The following is a 25030-nucleotide window of genomic DNA, read 5'->3' on the forward strand; positions in this document are numbered from 1 at the left end:
CCAACCTGCTCTTAAACATCTCCAGAGATGGAGATTCCACAACTTCCCTGGGCAATTTATTCCAGTGTTTGACCATCCTGACCATAGGAAACTTTTCCAAATGTCCAACCTAAACCCCCCCTTGCTGCAGTTTAAGCCTCTTGCTTCTTGTCCTGTCTTCAGAGGCCAAGATGAACAATTTTTCTCCCTCCTCCTTGTGACACCGTTTTAGACACTTGAAAATCGCTCTCATATCCCCTCTCAGTCTTCTCCTTTCTAAACTAAACAAGCCCAATTCTTTTGGTCTTCCCTCCTAGCTCATGTTTTCTAGACCTTTCATCATTTGTGTTGCTCTTCTCTGGACCTTCTCATGGGTATGTTATTTTTCCCATCCCCTTCAAGAATCTTAGAACCACAGAATACTAGGACTGGAAGGGACCTTGAGAGGTCATCGAGTCCAGTCCCCTGCCCTCATGGCAGGACCAAATTCTGTGTAGACCATCCCTGAGAGACATTTATCTAACCTGTTCTTAAATATCTCCAGAGAGAGGGATTCCACAACCTCCCTGGGCAATTTATTCCAGTGTTCAACTGCCTTGACAGGTAGGAACTTTTTCCTAATGTCCAACCTAAACCTCCCTCGCTGCAGTTTAAGCCCCTTTCTTCTTGTTCTATCCTCAGAGACCAGGAAGAACAAGTTTTCTCCCTCCTCCTTGTGACACCCTTTTAGATACCTGAAACCCGCTATCATGTCCCCTCTCAATCTTCTCTTTTCCAAACTAAACAAGCCCAGTTCTTTCTGACTTCCCTCCTAGCTCATGTTCTCTAGACCTTTACTCATTCTTGTTGCTCTTCTCTGGACCTTTAGCTCTTCTAAACAGCAACACTCCCCCCAAACAACCCCTATGGGCAAAGCTGTAACAAGGGTGGGGCACTCGCCCCAGGAACAGTACATTTAGGGGAGCACAATTAAAAATTAGAGAGTTAAAATATTCTTTCTCTTTACTATAATCTATTTGCAATCTCAATATATGTGCAATTAAGAACATGTGCAATGAAAACAATACATACAAAAAATTAAGAATTTTATCATTTTTGTGGGGCGGGGAGGAGAGGGTAGCCAGCCCCAGGTGCAGAAAACCTTAGTTTAGGCTCTGCCTGTGGGTAGTGCTGCTGTGCACTGGTAAGCGGCTGCAGTGCTCCGCACCAGAGGTAGAGGCCTCGGAATAGTGCGGCAATCAGACATCAGAACATCTGTGTTCCCTCCCATCAGACTTGCCGCCTGTGCAGACGCTGGCGCTGTTTTTATGGCGTGGGCGCTACTGACGGCCTCACCCACAGAACCCCTCGTTTTAATGCCACTGGTGGCAGGGCAGAGGACGGTGTCCGCCAGCGCCTGTCCATCCCATCAGGAGCAGGGTTAGCCCTCGTTACGTGGCCTGTCCTACCGCCACTTCGGGCTTCACAGCACGGCGCAGCGGACATGGGGATCCTGTCTAGGGAACTCCGTGTGAACGGACTCATTCCAGATTGACACCAAAGGGAGGGGAAACCACACCCATATAACAGGGGCGGGGGGAATGGTGTAGGGGGACAGCGAGGGTTAAACGAAAGGAGCTAATCAAAAGCAGAAAGGGTTGAAGACACCGGTATCCCGGTTACAGCCACGTTAGACAGGCCTCGTGCGTTGTCCCGTCTAGTCCCCCCAGACACCATAGCAGGTCTCTCTCTGCCCCACGCCCGTCCCAGCTCCCAGCTCAGGGCCAGGGCTGGGTCATAAAACCTTCCCCTGCCGTTTAAACCCACTTGCGGCTCCGGTCCCCTGAGCAGGGCTCGCTGCTCTGCTGCAGGGTCGCTCGCCTGCTGTAGCAGGCCCGGGGGCAGCCCCCGAGGCAGGCCGCCACCAGGTCCAACGGCTAGGGCGCTGAGCCCTGCCACAGCCGGACAGCCCTGCAGCATCTCCTCATGGCCAGACCCGGCCCGGCAGCCCCCCGCCTCGTCTGGGCTTTGCTGGCCTGGGCGGCGACCCAGCCCTCCGGCCTGGTCACGCTGCTCAAAGGAACGAAAACGCCCCCTCAGTGCCAGCCCCTGCAGGCTCGCCGCCCCTCCGCGAAGTTCTTCTTCCCTCTGTTACAGGGCGCAGCCTCCTTCCCCCAGCCACCACCCCTCAGAGCCTCTCCCCCGGAGACTCCCACTGCCCCACTGACTTCGCCCCAGCCGCCCTCTCCCTTCCCCGGCTCCTTCCTGCAGGTCCCCTCCCTCCCCAGAGAGAGGAAATTCCCCCATTCCCTTACCCCCGGCTCTCCCCTCCCTCTTGCCCCACAGGGCCTCCTTTATAGGAACCACTAATCAGCTTCTCCCCAGCCGGGGCTAATCCTTCAGGCTAATTGGAAGGTGCACCTGACTGAGGGGCCCCGGGCGCTAATTCCAGCTCAGAGCCCTCCTTCGGCACTCCACAGGGTAGCTGGCAGCCAGGGGACAGGCCCCTGGGATTAGGGGCGGAGGGCAGCAATGTCCGGTGTGGGAAGATCCACTGGGCTGGATTCTCGGTTAAATTAAGACCCTTTCTGCAGCATAAAAGCGACTGAAAGAGAAGGCCCAGAAAGTCCTTCCCACAGAGGGACACCCCACACTTGCTCCCGGCGAAGGGGGTGGGTGAAGGCCTGGCCAGAGATGGAATGGCTGTTCTCTGCTTCCTGGGAGCCGGGGAAGAAGAGCGGAAGGAGAGTCCCTGAGGGACCTCTTCAGCCCTGGGACGCAGACGGCCCCTCTCCCACGCCATCCCTCATCCAAACTCAGGCAGAGGATTTCGGCGAGTCAGGCCCCAGGGGCCTGCTGTGCCCTCATTCGGACAGCACGCGGCCAAGGCTTCGCGCCTTGTCTCCCGGGAACAAACATAAACCGCGTCAGCTTTCAGCTCTAGGACACCTCCAGCTCGGAGCTCGTCTCCAGAACCGGCTGGGACCTTCCACTGCAGGGCAGCTGCCAGGCCGCAGCAGGCCTGGGAAGCCGGTGTGATCCGGCCGCTCGCACAACGCCACTGGGCAACGTGTGGTCAGGTGTCCCGAGGGTAGCGTCTACACCAGGAGTGCTGCGCGCTTGTACCATGGGTCATCAGTACGGGATTGTGAGCAGAATCATTGGGGCTGAGGGATTCTCTGCAGGGGAGACTTCATTCCACCCAGCTAGCCTCTCTCTGTTTGCCAGTGAGATACGATTATCTTCCACTTACTCCTTCTCCCAACAGCCTCTGCAGCTTTTTCTTGGCCTGGAGACCTTCCAGGGGCCGGTTTGAACCATTCCATGGTCTTCAAAATGCAAACGTTATTGCTTAGCTGTACGTGTACACACCTTAGATCGCTCGCTTTGGTTTTGTGCCCTAACTGAACTGCAAAAAGGAGTAAACAGGTGGCAAAATGTGCAGATGACACAAAACTAGCCAAGAGAGCGAAGTCACAAGCAGACTGCAAAGTATTAGGATGGGACCTCACAAAACTGGGTAATTGGGCAACAGAATGATACATGAAATTCAACGTGGATAAATGCAAATGAATGCACAATGGAAAACATAACGCCAACAAGCTGTACAAAATGATGGAGTCTAAATGAGCTGTTACCACGGAGGAGAGAAATCTTGGAGTCATTGTGAAAATATCCACTCAACGTGCATTGGCAGTCAAAAAAACTAACAATGTTGGGAAAGGGATAGATAATAAGACAGAAAATCTCATATTGCCTCTCTATAAATCCACGCTATACTGCACATTGAACACTGCAGACAGATGTGGTCACCCCATCTCAAAACAGACACACTGGCATTGGAAAAGGTTCAGAAAAGGGCAACAAAAATGATGAGGGGTTTGGAACAGCTTCCATACGAGGAGAGATTAATGAGACTGGGACGTTTTGGCATGGAAAAGAGATGACTAAGAGGGGATACGATAGAGGTCTATAAAATCACAAACAATGCGGAGAAAGTAAATAAGAAAATGCTGTTTATTCCTCCTCACACACAAAGTGGGGTTTAGCAAATGAAATGAATAGGTAGAGGGTTTAAAACAAACCAAAGGAAGTTTTCCTTCATGCAGCGCACAGTCAACCTGTGGAACTCCTTGCCAGATGATGTTGTGAAGACCAAATCTGTAAAGGTACGTCTACACTGCACGCTTATTTCAGAACAAGCTATTCCAGAAGATATATTCCAAAATAGCTTTTTCGAAATAGAGCATTCACACCACAGGGAAGCCTCAAAATGAGTGAGGCAGGCTCCCCTACTGTGGATGTGCTACCTCGATTTAAAGCCTCAGGAAGAACGGGGAAGAAATTACTTAGAATGGCCGGGGAAGGAGCTATTTCGAAATAGCAGCCGTGGAGGGTCCACACTGCAGCTATTTCGAAATAGCTATTTCAGAAGAGAGGTTATTCCTCATGAAATGAGGTTTACAGAAGTCAGAAGAAGCTTCCCGTTATTTCGATATTATTTGGAAATAATGGAATTGCTATGTAGCTACTCGCATTGTTATTTTGGAATAACGTTAGTTATTCTGAAATAACGGTGCAGTGAAAACGCACCCGAACGGAGTTCAAAAAAGACAAAAGCTAGATACATTCCTGGAGGACAAGTCCATCAATACCTATTATCCAGGATGGGCAAGGAAGTTGTCCCTAGCCTCTGTTTGTCAGAGGCTGGAAATGGGATGAGGAATATCTCTTTTGTTCATCTCCTTTGGGGCATTGGCCACTGTCCTTAGAGAGGATGCTGGGCCAGATGGACCTTTTGTATGACTGTCCTTACGTTCTTAACTGAGTGATCTTAACTCTTGGCTTTGGGTTTTGGGGTGAGGATTCCCATGGCTTTGCACTTCAAACGCCGTGCGCCATTCCTAGTCTTGCCTAGTGACTAGGAAGTGGCTACCCCCACAAGTGTGCCTGCTGGTGACCCCAATAATCAGAACGGGGCTCCCCCACTCATTCAAAGTGTGGCCCCGCTCTTCATGGAGATCGTATGTCAGTGCCACCTGCTCCCACTCGCCTGCCTCCAAACTCCACCTCATTCGACAGCTCTCCGCCCTTCCCATTGGGGTCGCCTTCACCCCACCGCCCCTTTTCCATCCCACTGGCTGTGGCGGAACGTCGCCACTGGGGCCACCAGCAATGGAACCCTGGGGGAGTAGCCCTACAGAGACATGAAGGGCATTTGTAGCCACGTTGAGCGTGGTTCACCGGCTGGGACCTAGGGGAGCATCCCACAGCATGTGGGCCACGGAAGGGATCACGTGAGGATCACCGGTTCTGTTCCCTCCCTCTGGGGCACCTGGTGTTGGCCACTATGGGCAGACAGGACACTGGACTGGACGGACCTTTGGTCTGACGCCGTCTGGCCGTTCCTATGTTCTCCCCTCAGCCGGGCAACCTCCACACTACACCGTACCCAAGAGCAGCCACCCAAGGGTGCTGGGGGCAGCTGCTTTCCCTTATGCACAAGAAGCCAGGCAGCGGGTTTAGCGCCCAGGTGTGTGACCTGCAGTGATGAGAACTGGACTCCACCTCACGCATCCTGCTTGCACTTGACAATGACCCAGCACCCTGCGGATGGCAGAAATGCCTAGACACCCTGGCCAAAAGCAGGCCCAGCTGTACTAGCTGCCCTACCCCACACATGCAGGGAGAGACTCTGCCCCAAAGAGCTTACAGAGATGACGGACAGGCCACCAGTGGGGAAGAGAGTAGATCCAGTTCACATGTAGAACCCAGGGGTATGTCTAGGCTACATCCCTTTTTTGGAAAAGGGATGCAAATCAGACATATCGAAATTGCTAATGAAGCGGGGATTTAAATACCCTGTGCTTCATTAGCATAAAAAAGGCTGTCGCTTTTTTTCGGCACAGAGATTTGTCGGAGAAAAGGGCCGGTCTAAAGGCTGATCTTTCAAGAAATAGTGCCTTTTTCGAAAGATCCCTTATGAGGTTTACAGGATCTTTCGAAAAAGGCATTATTTCTTGAAAGATCAGCCTCTAGACTGCCGCTTTTCTCCAACAAAGCTCCATGCCAAAAAAAAAGCAGTGGCCATTTTTATACTAATGAAGCACAGGATATTTAAATCCCCGCTTCATTAGCAATTTCGATACGTCTGATTTACATCCCCTTTTCCGAAAAAGGGATGTAGTCTAGATGTACGCCAGGTCTCTGGACTGTCTGTCCCGTGCTCTACCGACAGGGCCCTTCCATGCCCAGAGAGGTGGAAGAGGAGGTGTGTGCACAGCGGGCTCTGATTTGGGTAGGAATGCCGCATCCCAGCATCGAACACTGGCTGGGAGACTGAAATGTGAGGCTGTTTCTCGGGGAAAGGGGAGGGGAAAGAGTGTTCTTTCTAGTGGAAAAATTATTGGAACTTCCAGAGGCCCATAGATGGATTTGGAGAAAAGTTTCACAAACTCTGCTAAACTGGTTGAAGTACATTTGGGTCTAGCCAGGAGCTGAAAGGAAGAGAAATGACTGGTTTGTGGCTAAAGTGCTAGATTGGGCCTCCAGAGTACCAGAGTCAGTCCCCAACTCTGCCACAGGCTTCCTGTGTGGCCAAATCACTTCATCTCTGAGCCACAAAACTTAGATTGTCAACTTTTCGGGGCCAGGGTGGACTGTTACTCGGTTTGTACAGCTCCTAGCGCACCGGGGTCAAGTCTGGGTTGGGGCCTCCCTGTTAAACGGTCATTACAATAATAACACCACCATGTCGAGAAGACTGTCCAAACTTCTAGTTAACAATTTGGTGAGTAGAAGAGCCACAAGAATGAAGGAAGGCATACAACACGGGCCCTCCAGGGGTAGACTCAGAGTCAAACTAAGGACCATCCACTGCAAGTGCAAGGCGCTTTTCTATGACCCACGCTTTCCAACATAAATACAGAGCAACAGGGATATTTAAAAGCCCTACCAACATATGGATTCACAAAGCGCAAGCCATGCCTGACCAATCTGATTAGCTTCCATATGGGAAAGTCAGTGGATGTGAAAATCTTTTGACTTTAGCAAGGCTTTTGATACAGTCTCCCATAATATTCTTGCCAGCAAGTTAAGGGAGTATGGATTGGATAAAGGGACTGTAAGATGGATAGAAAGCTGGCTAGACTGTCAGGTCCAGCGGGTAGTGATCAATGGCTCGATGTCAGGATGGCGGTCGGTTTCTAGCGGAGTGCCCCAAGGTTCGGTTCTAGGACTGGTTTTGTTCAATATCTTTATTAATGACCTGGCCGAGGGGATGGATTGCACCCTCAGCAAGTTTGCAGGTGACACTAAGCTGGGGGGAGAGGTAGATACGCTGGAGGGCAGGGATAGGGTCCAGAGTGACCTGGACAGATTAGAGAATTGGGCCAGAAGAAATCTGATGAGGTTCAACAAGGATAAGTGCAGAGTCCTGCACTTGGGACGGAAGAATCCCAAGCATTGGTACAGGCTGGAGACTGAATGGCTAAGCAGTAGTTCTGCAGAAAAGAACCTAGGGGTTACAGTGGATGAGAAGCTGAATATGAGTCAACAGTGTGACCTTGTCACCAAGAAGGCAAATGGTATATTAGGGTGCATTATGAGAAGCATGGGCAGCAGATCCAGAGAAGTGATTATTCCCCTTTATTCGGCTCTGGTGAGACCACATCTGGAGTATTGTGTCCAGTTCTGGGCCCCCCACTACAAAAAGGATGTGGACGCACTGGAGAGGGTCCAGCGGAGGCAACCAAAATGATTCGGGGGCTGGAGCACATGACCTATGAGGAGAGGCTGAGGGATTTGGGTTTGTTCAGTCTGCAGAAGAGAAGAGTGAGGGGGGATTTGAGAGCAGCCTGCAACTCCCTGAAGGGGGGTTCCAAGGAGGCTGGAGAGAGGCTGTTCTCAGTGGGGGCAGGTGGCAGAACGAGGAGCAATGGGCTCAAAGTTACAGTGGCAGAGGTGTAGGTTGGTGTGACGGGACAGACCGCCTCTGCCCCGCACTGACCCAGCATTTGCCCTCGCGCTCTTTGGGGCAGACCGGGGGGCACGGAGACTTTGTCTGCTGTGCATGGCCGCGGCGGCCCAGCTGAGCGGTGGGGGCGGGGTTAGACGCATGAGTGGGACGCGGTGGCAGGAGGTATGGGCATCGACGGGGGGGTGACGTCAACACGGGGTCAGGGACGCGAGGACGTCAGGAGGATCGGCAGGTGACGTCAGGAGGCGGGAAGGTTAAAAGGGAGGCGAGTTCCAAGCAGAAGAGGGGAGGAAGCAGAGGATTTGGCACGGAGAAGGGGAGAGGAAGGGAGAGAGGCCAGACCACGGGGTAGGAAGCAGCCCAGGGCAGGGCCTGGAGCTACAGCCGGTGAGCCCGCGGGTTGCGGGCTAAGACCCCCACCGGCTGGACAGGTTCAGTCGAACGTGCCCTTAGGGCACTGGGCTGGGACCCATGAGAGAGGGTGGGCCCGGACCCCCCTACTCTGCAGCCACCCATACATGGAGGCACCACTGAGAGAGGCGCCGGATACTTGTGATCCCCAGTGTGGGAAACGGCCCCCCCCAGGACAGCGAGTGGCGGGCCGCACGTGTACTGAACGGACACCGGCGAGCTCCGCACCTCAACACTTGGATAGTAGGAAAAACTATTTCCCTAGGCGGGTGGGGAAGCGCTGGGCTGGGTTCCCTAGGGAGGGGGTGGGATCTCCATCCCTAGAGGTGTTGAAGTCCCGGCTTGACAGAGCTCTGGCTGGGATGACTGAGTTGGGGTTGGTCCTGCTTTGGGCAAGGGGCTGGACTCGGTGACTCCTGAGGTCTGTGCCCGCCCTGGGATTCTGAGAGTCTAAGAATGCATCCTGTGTCACTTGCCACATGCCCCGCCACCACACAGGTCTTCTTGAACACTGGTCAGCACAGTACGAATGGGCAACCTTTCAGGGGCTGTCTCAGCTGGGCCTGACGATCAACTGCCTTTGAGTCCATGGACTCTGGCCAATGGACGTAGCTCCAGGTCCATGCAGATGCTGTTATGCGGGACGACATTTTTCTAGAGACCCATTTTGCACATGCAGCCGCCTGGCTCCGCTGCGGCCTGGTCCCATCTCCCTTTCAGAATCCTGTAACGGATCACTTCCCTCGGCTCGTACCTGTCCTCTCCACTGCCACAAAATTAACCGGTCTCTCTGAAAACAAAGGGCACTGGGCCAAACCCAGCCATCTGCTCCAGCCCTGATAAACACCATCGCAAGGTGCAGCATACTAATAGCGCGCCTATCTGGTCTGCCTTAGAAACCGGCTCTCTGAATACGCACGGGAGTGTGAGAGGAGCCCTGAATTCGGATGTTCTCAGGTTGCATCCCTGGGGAATATCAGAGAGGAAACCATCCATCACGGGCTACCATTGAACAAAGAACAGGATTTCAGCTGAGACAGAATAACCGAGCCCAAACCTTCACTCGACTTTCAAACTCAGCCGATTGGGCTGGGTTAAAAGTGACCCGGGGAGGTCGTGTTGTTCCTTGCAGAGGTTTTTTCTTCTTCTTGTATTCTACGCTGCTTTGCTATCAGCTATAGAGTCCAAGATCCCCTGCAGTGAGTGAAATTACTGGGTAACTGGAAGCAATTGTATGTTTTCTTCGATGAAATAAGTCTTGGATAAGATAACTTTCCAGAGTTCTATATTCAGCATTTTTTTTCTGAAACTTTTTCATCTGTAGAAAGGGTTGGATATCAGTTACACCTGGCTAGCTGGGTGCTGTCTGAATATAAGGCAAGCCCCTCCCCTTGTGGTATGACTGTTGGTGCCCTCTGCCTATTGAAATGCCATGCAAGAGCTCAGCCCACAGATAGATACCCATGGAAATCAAGAGGAGCGGTCATTATCTGATCGCCTGCAGAACAGAGACCAGAGAACGTCCCCAAAATGACGCCAGGAGCAGAATTTTTAGAAAAAACATCCCATCTTGAGTTCAAAATGCTGAGCGTTGGAGACCCCACCACAACGCTTGGGAAGTTGTTACACTACACTGTTAATTACACTCACTGTCGTTGCACTACACGGTTAATTACAGTCACTGCTCAAAATCTTGCACCTTATTCCCACTCTGAACATGTCTAGCTTCAACTAACCCTTCTGGACATGGAAGCCCTGAGTATTAACTATCTGTTCCTCGCGTAGCTACTTCTAGACAGCAATCAAGTCACCCCTTGATGAAACAGAGGGAACTAATTTCTTACTGTGGGCCATGGGTTTTCATCTTCTAATCACCCTTGTGGCTCTGCACTGAGCCCCCCCGAAATGTTACACATCCTTTCTGAATAGCAAACACCAGAACCGGATGCTTGTTTCAAATTGAACAAAACATTTCCCTTTGCTTTCAAGCATTTCTCAACTGAAAAAATATGAAGGAAGTTTCTAAAGGAAAAGTAATTTAGAATAAAAAAATTAGAAGATTTTTTTCCCAATTTTGGGGATTTTTTTTACAGCAGAATGGGGAGGGATGGATAGTTTGGTGAAACTGACATGAACTCACAAAGTCCAATGAAGATATTATCTCATCTGTCTTGTCTCTCTATGAATTCATGAAACATTTCAATGACACAAACTAATGCCAAAAATATTTCATCTGTAAAGTTTGCCCAGCCCTACTGGCTACAGGTCTGCAGAGGACCAGAGATGTCTCATGTGTTGTGTGCGTGTGATTTTGCTTGCTCAGGTCACGAGACTTTGCTTCCTGCCATCTGTCTAGGTTTCCAAAGTCAGACTGGCCTGTTGAAGAGGACAGACTGGAGTTTTTTGTCAGTGAAGAGTATGAGGGAGTGACAGGAGAATGTTGGTTCTAATTGGTCTGTTCCCGGGGCACTTGCTCCAGCAGCATGGAAGCTATTAGGAAGCCAAGCTGGCTCAGGACTCTGACTTGGTGAATCGACGGGGTGGAGTGGGACGATGAGAAAGAGACACAAGCGAGGAGGGAGAATGTACAGCCAGACATGGGATGGTGAAAATGAAGGAGCAAGACCGGAAGACGTATTCACATGGCAGCGTGGCAATGCAGTACCCACTCGGCAGCAAGTCACACAACGTCAGAAGGCCACATGTCTCCACATACTTAAATTCGACACTTTACACTTAAGTTTGAATAAAGACTCTAATTATCTTACCCATTTCAAAGATAGCTTCCCCAATTATCACCTCTAATATCATTAGCTCACAGACATTTACCTCCCCTCCATCCCCCTCCTGTTCTGAAATGTGATTTGTCCTTTCCATTTGTGTTCACTTTTTTAATTGTATCCTTTGGTATATAGGGTTGTGACAATTTTCTTCCACTATTTGATCTGAGGAAGTGGGTCTGGCCCACGAAAGCTCATCACCTAATAAACCATCTTGTTAGTCTTTAAAGTGCTACACAGTCCTGTTTTTTGTAGGGCCACCTCATTCTCATTCCTGTCCCGTTGCCAGGCTCACCTCAAGGTTGCTGCCTCATTCAATGAGACTAATGCTAGAGATCTGCATTGTCCCCCTCCCCAAACGGCAATCAGCATATCAAACAACCTTTGCACAATCTTAGCAGGACTAGGTGAAAACCATACAACGCTATGAGACAGATTGCTGTCATAAATAAACCTGGACTTACTGGTTAACATTCATGATTACACACAGGCTCCTGCCCCTATCTTGGGGAGTCGTCTGCCGCCCCGCACTGCTGCCTCTGATACAGCGGTGTGCACCAGCTCCTGGGGAGCCGGCTGTAGGTACGTGTAACCATATAACCGTTGAGTGGTTTTGCAGTTACACATTGACACAGTTACCTGCATGTTAACAACCCTAACCATAAACCAGCAGGACTAAACTGCTGTCAGGTAACCACAAAATACCGGTTAATGCTAGTTTTGGATATCTTAGGTTAGGAACAAAAGCACTATGGTAACTGACTGAGGTGTATGATAATCCTAGAATCTTAGGGTATGTCTACACTACCCCCCTAGTTCGAACTAGGGGGGGTAATGTAGTCATACAGAGTTGAAAATGAAGCCCGGGATTTGAATTTCCCAGGCTTCATTTGCATAAAGCCAGCCGGCGCCATTTTTAAATGCCGGCTAGGTCGGACCCCGTACCGCGCGGCTACACGTGGCACGGACTAGCTAGTTCGGATTAGGCTTCCTCGTTCCACGAGGCGTACAGCTAGTTCGGATAGGAAGCCTAATCCGAACTAGCTAGTCCGTGCCGCGTGTAGCCGCGCGGCACGGGGTCCGACCTAGCCAGCATTTAAAAATGGCGCCGGCTGACTTTATGCAAATGAAGCCCGGGAAATTCAAATCCCAGGCTTCATTTGCAACTCCGTATGACTACATTACCCCCCCTAGTTCGAACTAGGGGGGTAGTGTAGACATACCCTCTGAGCTTCAGGGGGTAGCCGAGTTAGTCTGTTACAGAAAAAAACAACCAATGGTCTGGTAGCACTTTATAGACTAACAAAACATGTAGATGGGATCATGAACTTTTGTGGACACAGTCCACGTCTTCAGATGGCCGGAGTGATGAGTAGGGGATTTGAAAACTCAAAATAAATAGAAGGGAAAGGGGCGGGGGGAGAGGGAGAAGAGAAAGATTCTCTTTCCAGGGAGATAGAGCATCATTCTCTTTCCCCCCACTTCCCCTTCTATTTATTGCAAGTTTTCAACTCCCCTACTCATCACTCGAGTCATCTGAAGAAGTGGGCTGTGCCCACGAAAGCTCATGATCCCATCGACATGTTTTGTTAGGCTATAAATGCTACTAGACAATTGGTTGTTCTTTTCTAGAATCCTAGAACGCTAGGACTGGAAGGGACCTCGAGAGTCATCGAATCCAGTCCCCTGCCCCCATGGCAGGACCCAGCACTGTCTAGATCATGAATAACATCGCTGCCTATGAGAAGAGCGCCTCCCAGCGTGTACAGGGTGAGGAAGATTAGGTATGGTGTAAGGAGGCCACACGGCTGTGTGGCTATGCGTGGCACCCACAGAACCCTACAATCGAGCGGTCTATGGCTTTAAGCCACTGAGGTCTCAGATCACCTTGAAGATCTCCGAGGAGCCTGGTGTGAGTACATGGACGCTTGGACAGTGGCTGCTTTGAGCATTCTGCATTAGCTCCTTTGCAGGGCGGCTGTTTGTGCTTTTGCTAACTGCCAATAACAGACTCCACGCTGGAGTCCTTGTAATGAATCTAACCCTACTGGATCTGGACACAAGGCAAGACCCTGCCAAACACCAGACGGCTAATTAGCATTTTTAATTGGTCATTATAACGAATACACAATCCAAAGTTCCAATAACAATGGCTCCAGGGCTCAGATGGAACACCCTACATTTCAGCCAGCGGGAGGAGCCGCTAACAATTCAGATGTTTATCAAAACTCTGCATCTGTAAACCGAAGCTGGCAGTCCCCCAAGAAAAAAGCCTTCTCATGTGGCTCCCGGTACATTCTGCATCCATTCGGGCTGGAATTATTACAGGAGCAGCGCCTTCTCGCTTTATTTTGGCACGTCAAATTTCAACTTGAAAAGGAGTGGGAGTGTAGTGGAAAAAAGCAAAACAATGCACACCGCTTCGGGACCTGGAGAAGGGTGGATTGGGGCTCGGTTTGAATGTTCTGGACAAAGGTTCAGGCCAGGGCTTTTACTTTGATCGGGCCCCAGTTAAACGCTGCTTCATCCAGCCCCAGTTTTGCAGACGACTCCAGAATTCTGCCATCAGAGAAGTTTGTGGCCAGGCTGGTTTACAAACCTGCCAATGCCCCTTAAGAACAGAAGCCCCTGGAGAACAGAGAGAACCAGCGTGGACTAGACGTGTCCCACGCGGTCCTCACCAAAATGAACAGGACAGGACAAGAAGCCCCAGGGGAAGAGACGTTGGTCTGACACCTGCGATGCCACATGGCCGTTCTAACAGGGCAGCAGGCCCCTCACCCTAGTATCAGGCCTGCAGCGTCAGTGTTGGGCAAGAGTCCGTGGCCTGGAGAGGGGACTTGAACTCACACCCTGCCTACCCACGGAGAGACAGATGCTACCAACAGATGCTACCTGCAGCGGATGTTTGGCTGAGGTGGATGCAAGGGTACGTCTACACTACAGCGCTAGTTCGAACTAACTTAGTTCGAATTAGTTAATTCGAACTAAGCTAGTTCGAACTAACGCATCTAGAACTAAAAACTAGTTCGAACTAGCGTTTTGCTAGTTCGAACTAGTAAGTCCACATTGAGTGGACTCTGAACAGGGCTTAATGATGGCCGGAAGCAGTGCCGGCAGGGCATAAAAGGAGGACTTAGAGCATGGAGATACTGTCTCAGGCTAGCCGAGGGCTGCGCTTAAAGGGTCCCGACCCCCACCCCGGACACACAGTTCTAAGGGGTGCCCCGCTTGCAAAGAAGTTCTGGCTTGGAGTGCCCTGAGTGCCCACACTGGGCACATCACACCACTCGGCCATCAGCCCGGCTGCACTTGCCGCAGGCTGCCATCTGGGGAGAGGGAGTAATTGGGGGGCTGCAGGAGAGCTTCCACCCCCAGAAGCCCGCAGAGCCAGCCCAGTCCTCCCCATCGGGGGCTCGTACCCCATTCCTCCCTCACCTCCTTCCACTTGCCCTTCCCTAGCCCCCCTTCTTATTGATGTACAAAATAAAGATAACGTTTCTTCCAACATTGACTCTGTCTTTATTGAAAAAAACTGGGGGAGACTGGGAAAAGGAGGTGGGAGAGGGGAAGAGAGAGGCTGGGAGAGGGGAGGGCAACTAACATGATCAGGGGTTGGGAACAGGTCCCAGATGAAGAGAGGCTACAGAGACTGGGACTGTTCAGCTTAGAAAAGAGGAGACGGAGGGGGGACAGGATAGAGGTCTCTAAAAGCAGGGGTTGGGTGGAGAGGGTGCATTCAGAAAAGTTCTTCATGAGTTCCCATAAAGAAGGACTAGAGGACACCAAAGGAAAGGACTGGGTAGCAGGCTTGAAACTAGTAAGAGAAAGTTGTTGTTCTTGACAAAGCAAATAGTTAACCTGTGGAACTCCTTGCTGCAGGAGGCTGTGAAGGCTACAACTAGAACAGAGTTTAAAGGGAAGTGAGATCAAGTCATGGAGGTTGGGTCCATGGAGTCCTATTAGCCAGAGGGTAGGAGTGGTGTCCCTGCCCAAAGTTTGTGGAAGGCTGGAGAGGGATGGCACGAGACAAATGGCTTGGTCATTGTCTTCGGTCCATCCCCTCCAGGGTCCCTAGGGTTAGCCGCTGTTGGCAGACAGGCTACTGGGCTAGATGGACCTTTGGTCTGACCCAGGACGGCCATTGTAAGCTCAGGGCTCAGTGTCGGGGGTCTCAGTGGACCCCCTTGATTTTCATGCACACCTGGTCCTGGGTGGCCAGGCTGGCAGCTCTCCTGCCCTAGCCGGCCACTTTCCTGTGCCTAGTGCGGAGATCGTGGACGAGGTCCACGATGTCCGCACTAGCCCAGGAAGGTGCCCGCCTCTTGCGGTCCAGGGCAAGCTCCCGGGAGCCGCCAGCCTGGTCCCGGCAAGAGGGGGTGGGCTGGGGGGCATCGGGTGGGTGGCTCTGTGCCGTGCCAGGTGCAGGGTCTGCTAGCTGGGTGCTGGCAGGCTTGCACCTGGCACGGGCACCGTAGCCAGCCCGTGCCCCTTTAAGGGGTCCGGGGCCGGGAGGGGGGCATAGAGTTTCCCTGGTGTTGGCCAGAGTGGCCACCAGGGAAACCTGGGGAGGGCTAGCCTCCCACTAGTTCGAACTAAAGGGCTACACAGCCCTTAGTTCGAACTAGCTAGTTCGAACTAGGCGTTAGTCCTCGTAAAATGAGGTTTTCCTAGTTCGAACTAAGCGCTCCGCTAGTTCGATTCAAATTCGAACTAGCGAAGCGCTAGTGTAGCGCATAGGAAAGTTAGTTCGAACTAACGTCCGTTAGTTCGAACTAACTTTCTAGTGTAGACATACCCCAAGCTATCAGGGCTTTGCATTGGCCCCAGGGAGTGTACAGACTCCACTCCTTTCACCCTGCCCCCCAAGGGGACCCAGGCTCCAAAGGGGGCAAGGAGATGGGTTCCCCCCAGCCCGGCTAGGCTTACGGGGGAGTGCTCTGAGAAGGCCCCTGTCTCCCGGGGGTTGAATGTCTCACAGAGCCCACACCGGAGCAGAGCTGCTCTCACCCCACGCAAGGCTGAGTCTGAGAGGCGCAATCCAGCCCTAAATTAACAGATCCAGCAAACCACCAGCCCGAACGACCCAGAGCCTAGAATACCAGGGCGCTCGCTTCTTCGGCAGATGGAGTTCTGGGTGCTGGAATGGCCAGAAATCTCTGTTACGGAGACACGTGTCAGTCCTTGGGCCAGAGAACAGGATCGGACCATCGGTCCATCTAGCCCAGTGTCCTGTCTTCCAACAGTGGCAAGTGCCAGCTGCTTCAGAGGGAATGAACAGAGCAGGGCAATTATCGAGTGATCCACCCCGTCGCTCACTGCCAGCTTCTGCCATTCTGGCCATTCTGGCTGATCGCCACTGATGGACCTGTTCTCCAGGAACGTATCTCATTCTTTTTTGAACCCTGTCATATTTTCGGCCTTCACAAAATCCCCTGGCAAGGAGTTCCACAGGTTGACTATGCGTTGTCTGAAGAAATGCTTCCTCTGCTTTGTTTTAAACCTGCTGCCTGTTCATTTAAGTGGGTGACCACTGGATCTTGTGTTCGAGGTGTACATAACACTTCCTTATTCACGTTCTTCACACCAGTCCTGATTTTATAGACCTCTCTGGTCTCCCGCCTTAGTCATCTCTCTTTGAAGCAGTACAGACCCAGTCTTTTTAATCTCTCCTTGCATGGAGGCTGTTTCCACACAACCTCATCATTTTTGTTGCTCTTCTCTGCCTATTTTCCTTTTAGCGGTCTTCACTTTGGCTTGCTCTACACAAACAGTGGAGAGCAAAGAGGGAACCAGTCAGCCTCCCTGGGCACAGGCAGGTTTGCCAGGAGGCCAGATTGCCCTCTGGGCACAGAGGGAATGTAGGTTCCTCCATGACTCCTGGAGATGCCGTCTGACTCCGTACACTCTGCCGCAGGGACACCCCCAGTCCTGGCATTCTCACTGCTTTTCCACTCTGGCAAAACTCCCTCCGACCCCTCCGGTCTACATGGTCTCGGCCTCACTTCACTTCCAGTCCTCCCAGTGAAGCCACGGAGCAAGGCCAATCCTGAGGAATGACTCGGATGCAGAGGAGGCTGTGTGTGCACAGACATCCCGGTTCAGTGAGGAGTGGGTCTGCGGCTTTCCAGCCCCACCGGTGAGCCAGAACGTCAGGGCTCTGTTTCCAGCATCGGGTGAAATTGGACTTGGCTCTTCACCCCTGGAAGCGGCAAGTTTCTCTGCTGGGACACAGGTCGGGCCGCCAGATGTCCGGCTTCCCCCCAGGAAAGTCTGGAGGAAGAGGCGCCGGGGCTGTCCCGCTGGGCCCCCCAACACCAGCACAACTGGCTGCCTGAGCCGTGAGGAGATCCCTGTAGTCCTGACTGGACACCCAAAGCCTGATTACCACAGGCAGGGGGAGGAGCTGGGTCATCACATGCTCTAGCCCTTACTCAGCCAGAGCCACCTCCCGCCTGTGTGGGGTGGCTGCAGGTCCCTGTCCTGGCTCTGCGGACGAGTCCTCCCTCCGTGGGCGTGGGCCGGGCAGAGGAAAAGCAGCAAGCAACAGGGCGAGGCAGCACAAGGAGGGAATGGGGGGCAGGGCCTCGAGGAAACGGGTTGGGCTGGGGCGGGGCCTTGAGGGAATACGTGGGGCAGGGGCGGGGCCTTGAGGGAACAGGCAGGGCAGGGACGGGGCCTTGAGGGAACAGGTGGGTTAGAGGCGGGGCCTTGAGGGAACAGGCAGGGCAGGGGCGGGGCCTTAAGGGAACAGGCAGGGCAGGGGCGGGGCCTTGAGGGAACAGGCAGGGAAGGGGCGGGGCCTTGAGGGAACAGGCAGGGCAGGGGTGGGGCCTTGAGGGAACAGGCAGGGCAGGGGCATGGCCTTGAGGGAATACGTGGGGCAGGGGCGGGGCCTTGAGGGAACAGGTGGGTTAGAGGCGGGGCCTTGAGGGAACAGGCAGGGCAGGGGCGGGGCCTTGAGGGAACAGGCAGGGAAGGGGCGGGGCCTTGAGGGAATACGTGGGGCAGGGGCGGGGCCTTGAGGGAACAGGCAGGGCAGGGGCGTGGCCTTGAGGGAATACGTGGGGCTGGGGCGGGGCCTTGAGGGAACAGGCAGGGCAGGGGCGTGGCCTTGAGGGAACAGATGGGGCAGGGGCGGGGCCTTGAGGGAACAGGCGGGGAAAGGCGGGGCCTTGAGGGAATAGGAGGGGCAGGGGTGGGGCCAGGAGGGAACAGGCGGGGAAAGGCGGGGCCTTGAGGGAATAGGAGGGGCAGGGGTGGGGCCAGGAGGGAACAGGCGGGAAAAGGCGGGGCCTTGAGGGAATAGGAGGGGCAGGGGTGGGGCCAGGAGGGAACAGGCGGGGCAGGGGCAGGGCCTTGAGGGAACAGGCGGGGCAGGGGCGGGGCCCTGAGGGAACAGGCAGGGCAGGGGCGGGGCCTTGAGGGAATAGGCGGGGTAGCAGAGGTTACAGCACTCCTGCTGGACTGTCCGATTTTTAAACGCTCCGACGTTGGCAGCCCTCGCGTGGGTGCGAGACCCGCCTCGGAGCACTGTGTGACCGGGGCCCTGCAGTGGGTCCATCTGAGGCAAATCCCTTGGTAGCACCTCACTGGGCTGGGCGCTTTCCAGCGGCAGGCAGGCCATGTCTTTAAACGGCCGTTCCTTACATGTCTGGCAGCAAACCGTGCTGCCCACCATGTACAGCCCCGCCCCACCCCGCCTACTGCACCCCCATCTTCCCCGGGTGTCCAACCCCCCCTTGGCTCCCAGCCTTGCTCCCCGCTCCTAGGACCATGCAGGCTATTTCCAGCTGGTAAAGTCACCTGGGCCATGCCTCCTCCCCCACCTACTCACCTTTAGGCTCCCTTGGTCACCAGGCTGTTTACCTGTCCCCTATTTCTCCCCAGGGGAGGTAGCAGGGAGCGGGCCGATCCCCTGGCACCTGGTGACACACATCCCCCCACACTGTCGGGGGGGGAGGAGAGGGGCCGGACGCGCTCTCCTCGGCCGGGGTGGCGCAGAGAGATGTGGGAGGGGGAATGCAGAAGACACAGGAGAGGGCAAATTGTTCCGGCGTGCTGCTGACTCAGAGTTTTCCTCCACAAGCGGCTGCCGATTCCAAACATCTGCGCCGCACTTGGGCCGGCAGCGTACCAGCAACGCCGCTCGCATGGCAGAGTTTCCTGGACCGCGTTCCCCGTGCCGCCGCAGTGCCATGGCTCCCGTGAGAGGGGAGGGCAAGCCAGGGCCGTGCCAAACACCCCGGGGACGCCGGGCCTGTCCCGCAGGACGCCACCTAAACCACCAGCCCAGCGGGGAGACCGGCGCCGGCCGGAGAGAGCCAAGTCCCTGCTCAGGCTGGGATAGGCACGTCCACGGGGCAGGTTATTTTGCACCTGTGCTGCAGGAGGCCTGGGCCCCCAAGGCAGCTGCTACCGGCCTGCCAAGCAAGGCTGAGCGAGCGGTTGGCAGCGGCGTGGATCAGAGAAGGGACGGTAGGAAGTCCGAGCCCTTGTGCCTTAGCTCACAGCCGCAGGGGAGGCGGGGGGGGGGGGGGGGCACACGGCATCTCCCCCACACCAGGGGTGATGCCGCTGCTTACAAAGTCCCAGATTCCTCCTGCTTGGCCCCGGCTTCTCTCTAGCCAAACAGGAGACCAGCTCAGTCCACGGATCCCCCCTCGGCTGATGACAGAGGGATACACCCACCCCCACGCCCTGCACGCAGCCGGGGCTGCGATCTGGAGCTGTCCCCTTGGCTGGGCCATGACTAGAAGGCCCAGACTCTCAATCTGCCCAAGCAGAATTTGCTTTTTGAAAATTAAATAGGCATTGAACACCCCTTACAAATCCAGGGATTAACATCCCAGCAGCCTTCCTGTCACCACAGCATCCGAGGGCTTCCCGATCACGGACACGCTGCTCCCTGTAGCACCCCGGTGTGCTAGGGCGCGGCTGTTATCCCCATTGCACTGAGGGAGACAAGGAGACACCTAGTGACTCAGTGACGTGACCAAGGCCACATGGGATGTCTGTGGCAGAGCATGAAACTGAAGTGAGGGCCCCCAGACACTAGGTTAGCAGCCTAAACATGGAGCCAGTCAACAGGCTGCTTACGAGCTGCTGCCTGGCGTGGAGGTGGAGAGGAGGGAAGGGAGCCAGCCAGCCAATGGGGAGCTTCCCAGAGAGTCAGTGGCCCCTGGGGCCAGGCTCTCAATCTGCCAGACCCTGGAGGGGAAGTAGGTCTCGGCCCCGCCCTGGGAGCCAGAACAAAGTCACTCTTTCCTGGGGGGAGGTGGGAGAAAGTTAATCCACTTTCTGCTCCCTCCTCTCCCCTGCATCCAGCACAGATGCCTTCTGGCAACTGTCTTCCCTTCAACACCCCCTCAGCTTACAGTAGGACCTGAGTAACTCGGCTCCAAGCCCCTGAGCCCCCTGGCGCCCCCGCCCCTCCGCCTCTGGACATCCTCACTGCTCAGCTAATAACTCTGGCTTTGCTACAGCAAGGACTGCTGCGTACGGCAGAGGGAGGCTGACCCGGCCTGCCCTGTCCCGGGCCATGCAACACGCCAGCTCCAGGGCGGTAAAAGCACCCTCCCTCCTCCCCCAGGGCACACTGTGGCTCTTCAGAGGCAACGGGCAAAGCGAAGCTGCAGCAGGGGACAAGAAAGGGACGTGGCTTCTTTCAGAGCGCGTCAGAGGCGGGCAAAACCCAGGGACCAGCCGGCGAGCACACCAGAGACATGCATGGCCATCCCCAGAGGGTCTGAACTCACCTGGCGTTGCTTTGAATCCGCGCGCCCTGGATTCCGAAGTCACGGCTCCGCGCTGGCTGGGAACGTGCTTTGGGGGTTTTTTAAACCCGCTTTCTCTTTTACAGGCAGCAGCCTGACATGAGCGACGACCCACGGACCAGGCCCTGCGCTGTTTGCCTGACCCCAGGCCCTTACCCCCGAATCCCAACCTCGCCATGCAGTGAGTATTTGTTCAGCGCAAACAGAGGCGGAGGAGAGGAAAAGGAAGAAAATGGAGTGGGCTGGACGCAGCTGGGCTGAAATCAAAGGCAAACAGCCTCTCGCCCCAAAATACAGGGAAATTTAATTATCGAGGACAAAACACCATCTGTTTGTGTGGACGGTGACCTCGCGCTGGCCTTGCTTTAGCAGCTCTTAAATTAGCGTGTTTGGGGGGGGTCCTCGACAGGGGAGAAGTGGGATGGTTACATACAAACCTGAGGGGTGCTTTTACGCCCCTGACATGTCAGCAGGGGCTCCCCATTCCTACCCCCGGGTTTGCTAATGGGGAGTGCTTGAAAGGCCAGGAATACTCTTAATGATACGAACAACAGCCCCGCCCAGCCAGAAAGCGGGGACAGCGAGCGACTGCCCTGGAATCCGATTGTGTCTCCTGACGGTACACAAGCACAAGCTTTCTTCTTCAGCCTGTCAGGAGGGGCGTGAGCCCGAAAGGCCCAGCACGGGCAGCTTTGTCTACTCACCCCGCATGGCACTAAGCCCTTTTATTCCCCATTGGCCCCCGGCCGGTCCTGAGACGAGAGACGCTGGAAACTCCCCCGCCCGTGTCCATGCAAACATTCCCGGCTGGGGGAAAAGCCGGATGAAATGCCCTGCCGTGTTTTCCAGCCCCGCCACTCTTGTGAGAGCTCTGCCCTGCGGGAAGCGTGCTCCAGGGACACCCCGCAACCCTTCTAAGTCCAGGCACCATAAACCAAGGGGCTCTCACCGACAAGTCCTGCCTCTGCCAGTGTGGCACGTCTCAGCCAGCCGAGGGGGGGGGGTTCCAAACAAGTGCTTCACTTCCTAGACCGGAGCCTGACCGGAACATGGTGTCGCTTGGATCCCAGACCCAGCTTTGCTCAGGGGGCAGCGGGGTGGGGCTGCAGAGCTGGGCTCCAAGATAGGAACACCAGGGTCAGGCTGCAGCCAGGACTGGAGGGCGCGAGAAGCGCTGGGGCAGGACGAGAACGGCTGGACCTGGGGGCAGGACTGAAACGGGGCCGGGAGTGACGTGCCCTGGGAGGAAGAGTTCCTCCGGACTGGAATTGCAAGCAGTGCTGCAGCTCAGAGACTGGCTTCTGCTCCCACTGAAACCAGCTGTCCAGCTCCCAGGAACTCCACCGCTGCTGCCCCAGGGTCAAGCAACGCTAGCAGAGCTGGGGACAGGAGGAGGGAAGCCAATGAACTTCGTCCAATCCACCCGGAGGGCTCCTTACATTTCAGCCGAGCGGCTGTGATTTGCTGTGGGCACTCTTGGGGTCAGGATGCTGCACAGACACACAGGATAAAACCGTCCCTGCCTCAAAATGCTCCTGGTGAGGAACGGCAGCATCCTGAGATGGAGGAGACACCGCAGGCCACCGGCAACATCGGACCTGTCCCGTATGAAGCTCTCAGCCTGGGAGCTCTCCAAGCTCTGCGCTCAGCCGAGAGCCCCCAGATCCGACGTGTTCTCGGATCGGCCTTGCTCAGGCCGAGCGGTTGGTCCAAGGCCAGTAGGAGCCAATAGCAAGGCTCCTGTTAGCTTCCGTGGGCCCTGGACAAAGCTAAGAAGCTGTCCCTGTATCGCTGACTCCAGTGGGGCTCTGTCAGGATCACCAATTGTATGGACTGGGCTCTAAACCTCCAGGCGATTTCATGTGCAACAGCTGCTAGGAACATGCCTCCGCGGCCTCTCTGGGACGCACTTCATATTGGTTGCCGTGGAAACCATCGTCATGAGATAGAACAAACCCTGAGGCTGAGGTGCCTTTAAAAATGTATCCCCATTATAAAGAAGAAGGTCATGTTGCTTTAGAGATATTTTATCACCCTTATATAAATCCTTGGTCTCTGGAGAGTGACTAGGCCTAGTCTCTAGCTCTTTCAAAGGCTACAGCCAAAGGGGGAAGATCAGAGAGGCACAAGAAACAGACGTGGGTAAAGAGTGAAATGCCTGCAAACCGCATGGCAGCTATTAAAAAATACAGCAACAGAGGCTCAAACTAAATGTATACTCCACATTTAAAAAAAAAAAGAAAGAAAGAAAGAAAGAAAACAGTAAGAGGACCGAAGAATCCCATGATGGCAAACAGCAGAGTAAAATAGGCGGCCAGAAGCAAAAAGATGCATCCTTTAAAACCTGGAAGTCAAATCCTAGTGAGAAAAATAGATAGGAGCATAAACTATGGCAAGCCAAGCATGGAATCATAGAATCCTAAAATCCGAGAACTGAAGGGGACCTTGAGAGGTCATCGATTCCAGTCCCCTGCCCTCACGGCAGGACCAAGCATCATCTAGATTATCCCTGACAGATGCCTGTCTAACCTGCTCTTAAATATCTCCAGTGATGGAGATTCCACAACCTCCCTGGGCAATTTATTCCAGTGTTTAACCACCCTCACAGGTAGGAACTTTTTCTTAATGTCCAACTTCAACCTCCCTTGCTGCGGTTTAAGCCCCTTGCGTCTTGTCCTATCCTCAGGGGCCAAGGAGAACAATTTTTCTCCCTCCTCCTTGTGACACCCTTTTAAGTACTTGAAAACCGCTCTCATGTCCCCTCTCAGTCTTCTCTTGTCCAAACTAAACAAGCCCAATTCTTTCAGTCTTCCCTCAGAGCTCATGTTTTCTAGACCTCGAATCATTTTTGTTGCTCTTCTTTGGACCCTCTCCAATTTCTCCCCATCTTTCTTGAAATGTGATGCCCAGAACGGGACACAATCCTCCAGCTGAGGCCTAACCAGAGCAGAGCGGAAGAATGACTCCTCGTGTCTTCTCACAACACACCTGTTAATGCAGCCTAGACTCATGTTTGCTTTTTTTGCAACGATGTCACACTGTTGACTCATGTTTAGCTTGTGGTCCACTCTGACCCCTGGATCCCTTTATGCAGGACTCCTCCCTAGACAGTCGCTTCCCATTCTGTATGTGTGGAACAGATTGTTCCTTCCTAAGTGGAGCACTTTGCATTTGTCTTTATTAAACTTCATCCTGTTTCCCTGAGACCCTTTCTCCAGTTTGTCCAGATCATTTTGACCCTGTCCTCCAAATCACTTGCAACCCCTTCCAGCTTGGCATCATCCACAAACTTAATAAGCGAACTCTTTATGTCATCGTTTAAATCGTTGATGGAGATATTGAACAGAACCAGTCCCAAAACAGACCCTTGCAGAGCCCCACTTGTTATGCCCTTACAGCATGACTGTGAACCGTTAATAATGACTCTCTGAGTACGGTTATCCAGCCAGTTATGCGCCCACCTTATAGTAGCCTCATCTAAGTTGCATTTCCCTAGTTTATTGATAAAAAGTTCACGCGAGACCGTGTCAAATGCCTTACTAAAGTCTAGCTATGCCATATACATCTCTTCTCCCTTATCCACAAGGCTTGTTATCCTGTCAAAGAAATCTATCAGATTGGTTTGACATGGTTTGTTCTTTACAAATCTGTGCTGGCTGTTCCCTATCACCTTATTATCTACCAGATGTTTACAGATGGATTCCTTAATTACTTGCTCCATTATCTTCCCTGGCTCAGACATTAAACTGACTGGTCTGTAGTTTCCTGGGTTGTTCTTATTTCCCTGTTTATAGATAGGCACTAGATTTGCCCTTTCCCAGTCTTCTGGGATCTCTCCCGACTTCCATGACTTTTCAAATGAGACGCATCATAATTGATAGGGCACGCCAAGAGAGACTTTGAAAAGCACTTAGCTAAGGACACATACACTGACAATGGCATAGTTTGGAGTACATGAGAAGCAGGAAGCCTGCCATAGGGTCGGTGTGGCCACTGGTTGACTGAGGTGCTAAAGTTGCACTCAAGAAAGATGACGCTGTTGTGGGAAAGTTCAATACATTCTTTGCATCGATCCCCACACCGGAGCCATTCTGTTTAAGTGACAAATCTGAGAGACTGTCCCAAGT

At 53.5% G+C, this 25030-nt stretch overlaps 1 protein-coding gene across 4 annotated transcripts in view; it reads right to left on the bottom strand.

Moving 5' to 3' along the window:
- CNTFR (ciliary neurotrophic factor receptor) overlaps positions 1-25030 on the bottom strand; it is a 474842-nt gene that overhangs the window by 178353 nt on the left and 271459 nt on the right. The gene's annotated exons all lie outside the window — the stretch shown is intronic.

Source organism: Pelodiscus sinensis, chromosome 6, assembly GCF_049634645.1.
Source record: "Pelodiscus sinensis isolate JC-2024 chromosome 6, ASM4963464v1, whole genome shotgun sequence".
NCBI classification, from domain to species: domain Eukaryota; kingdom Metazoa; phylum Chordata; order Testudines; family Trionychidae; genus Pelodiscus; species Pelodiscus sinensis.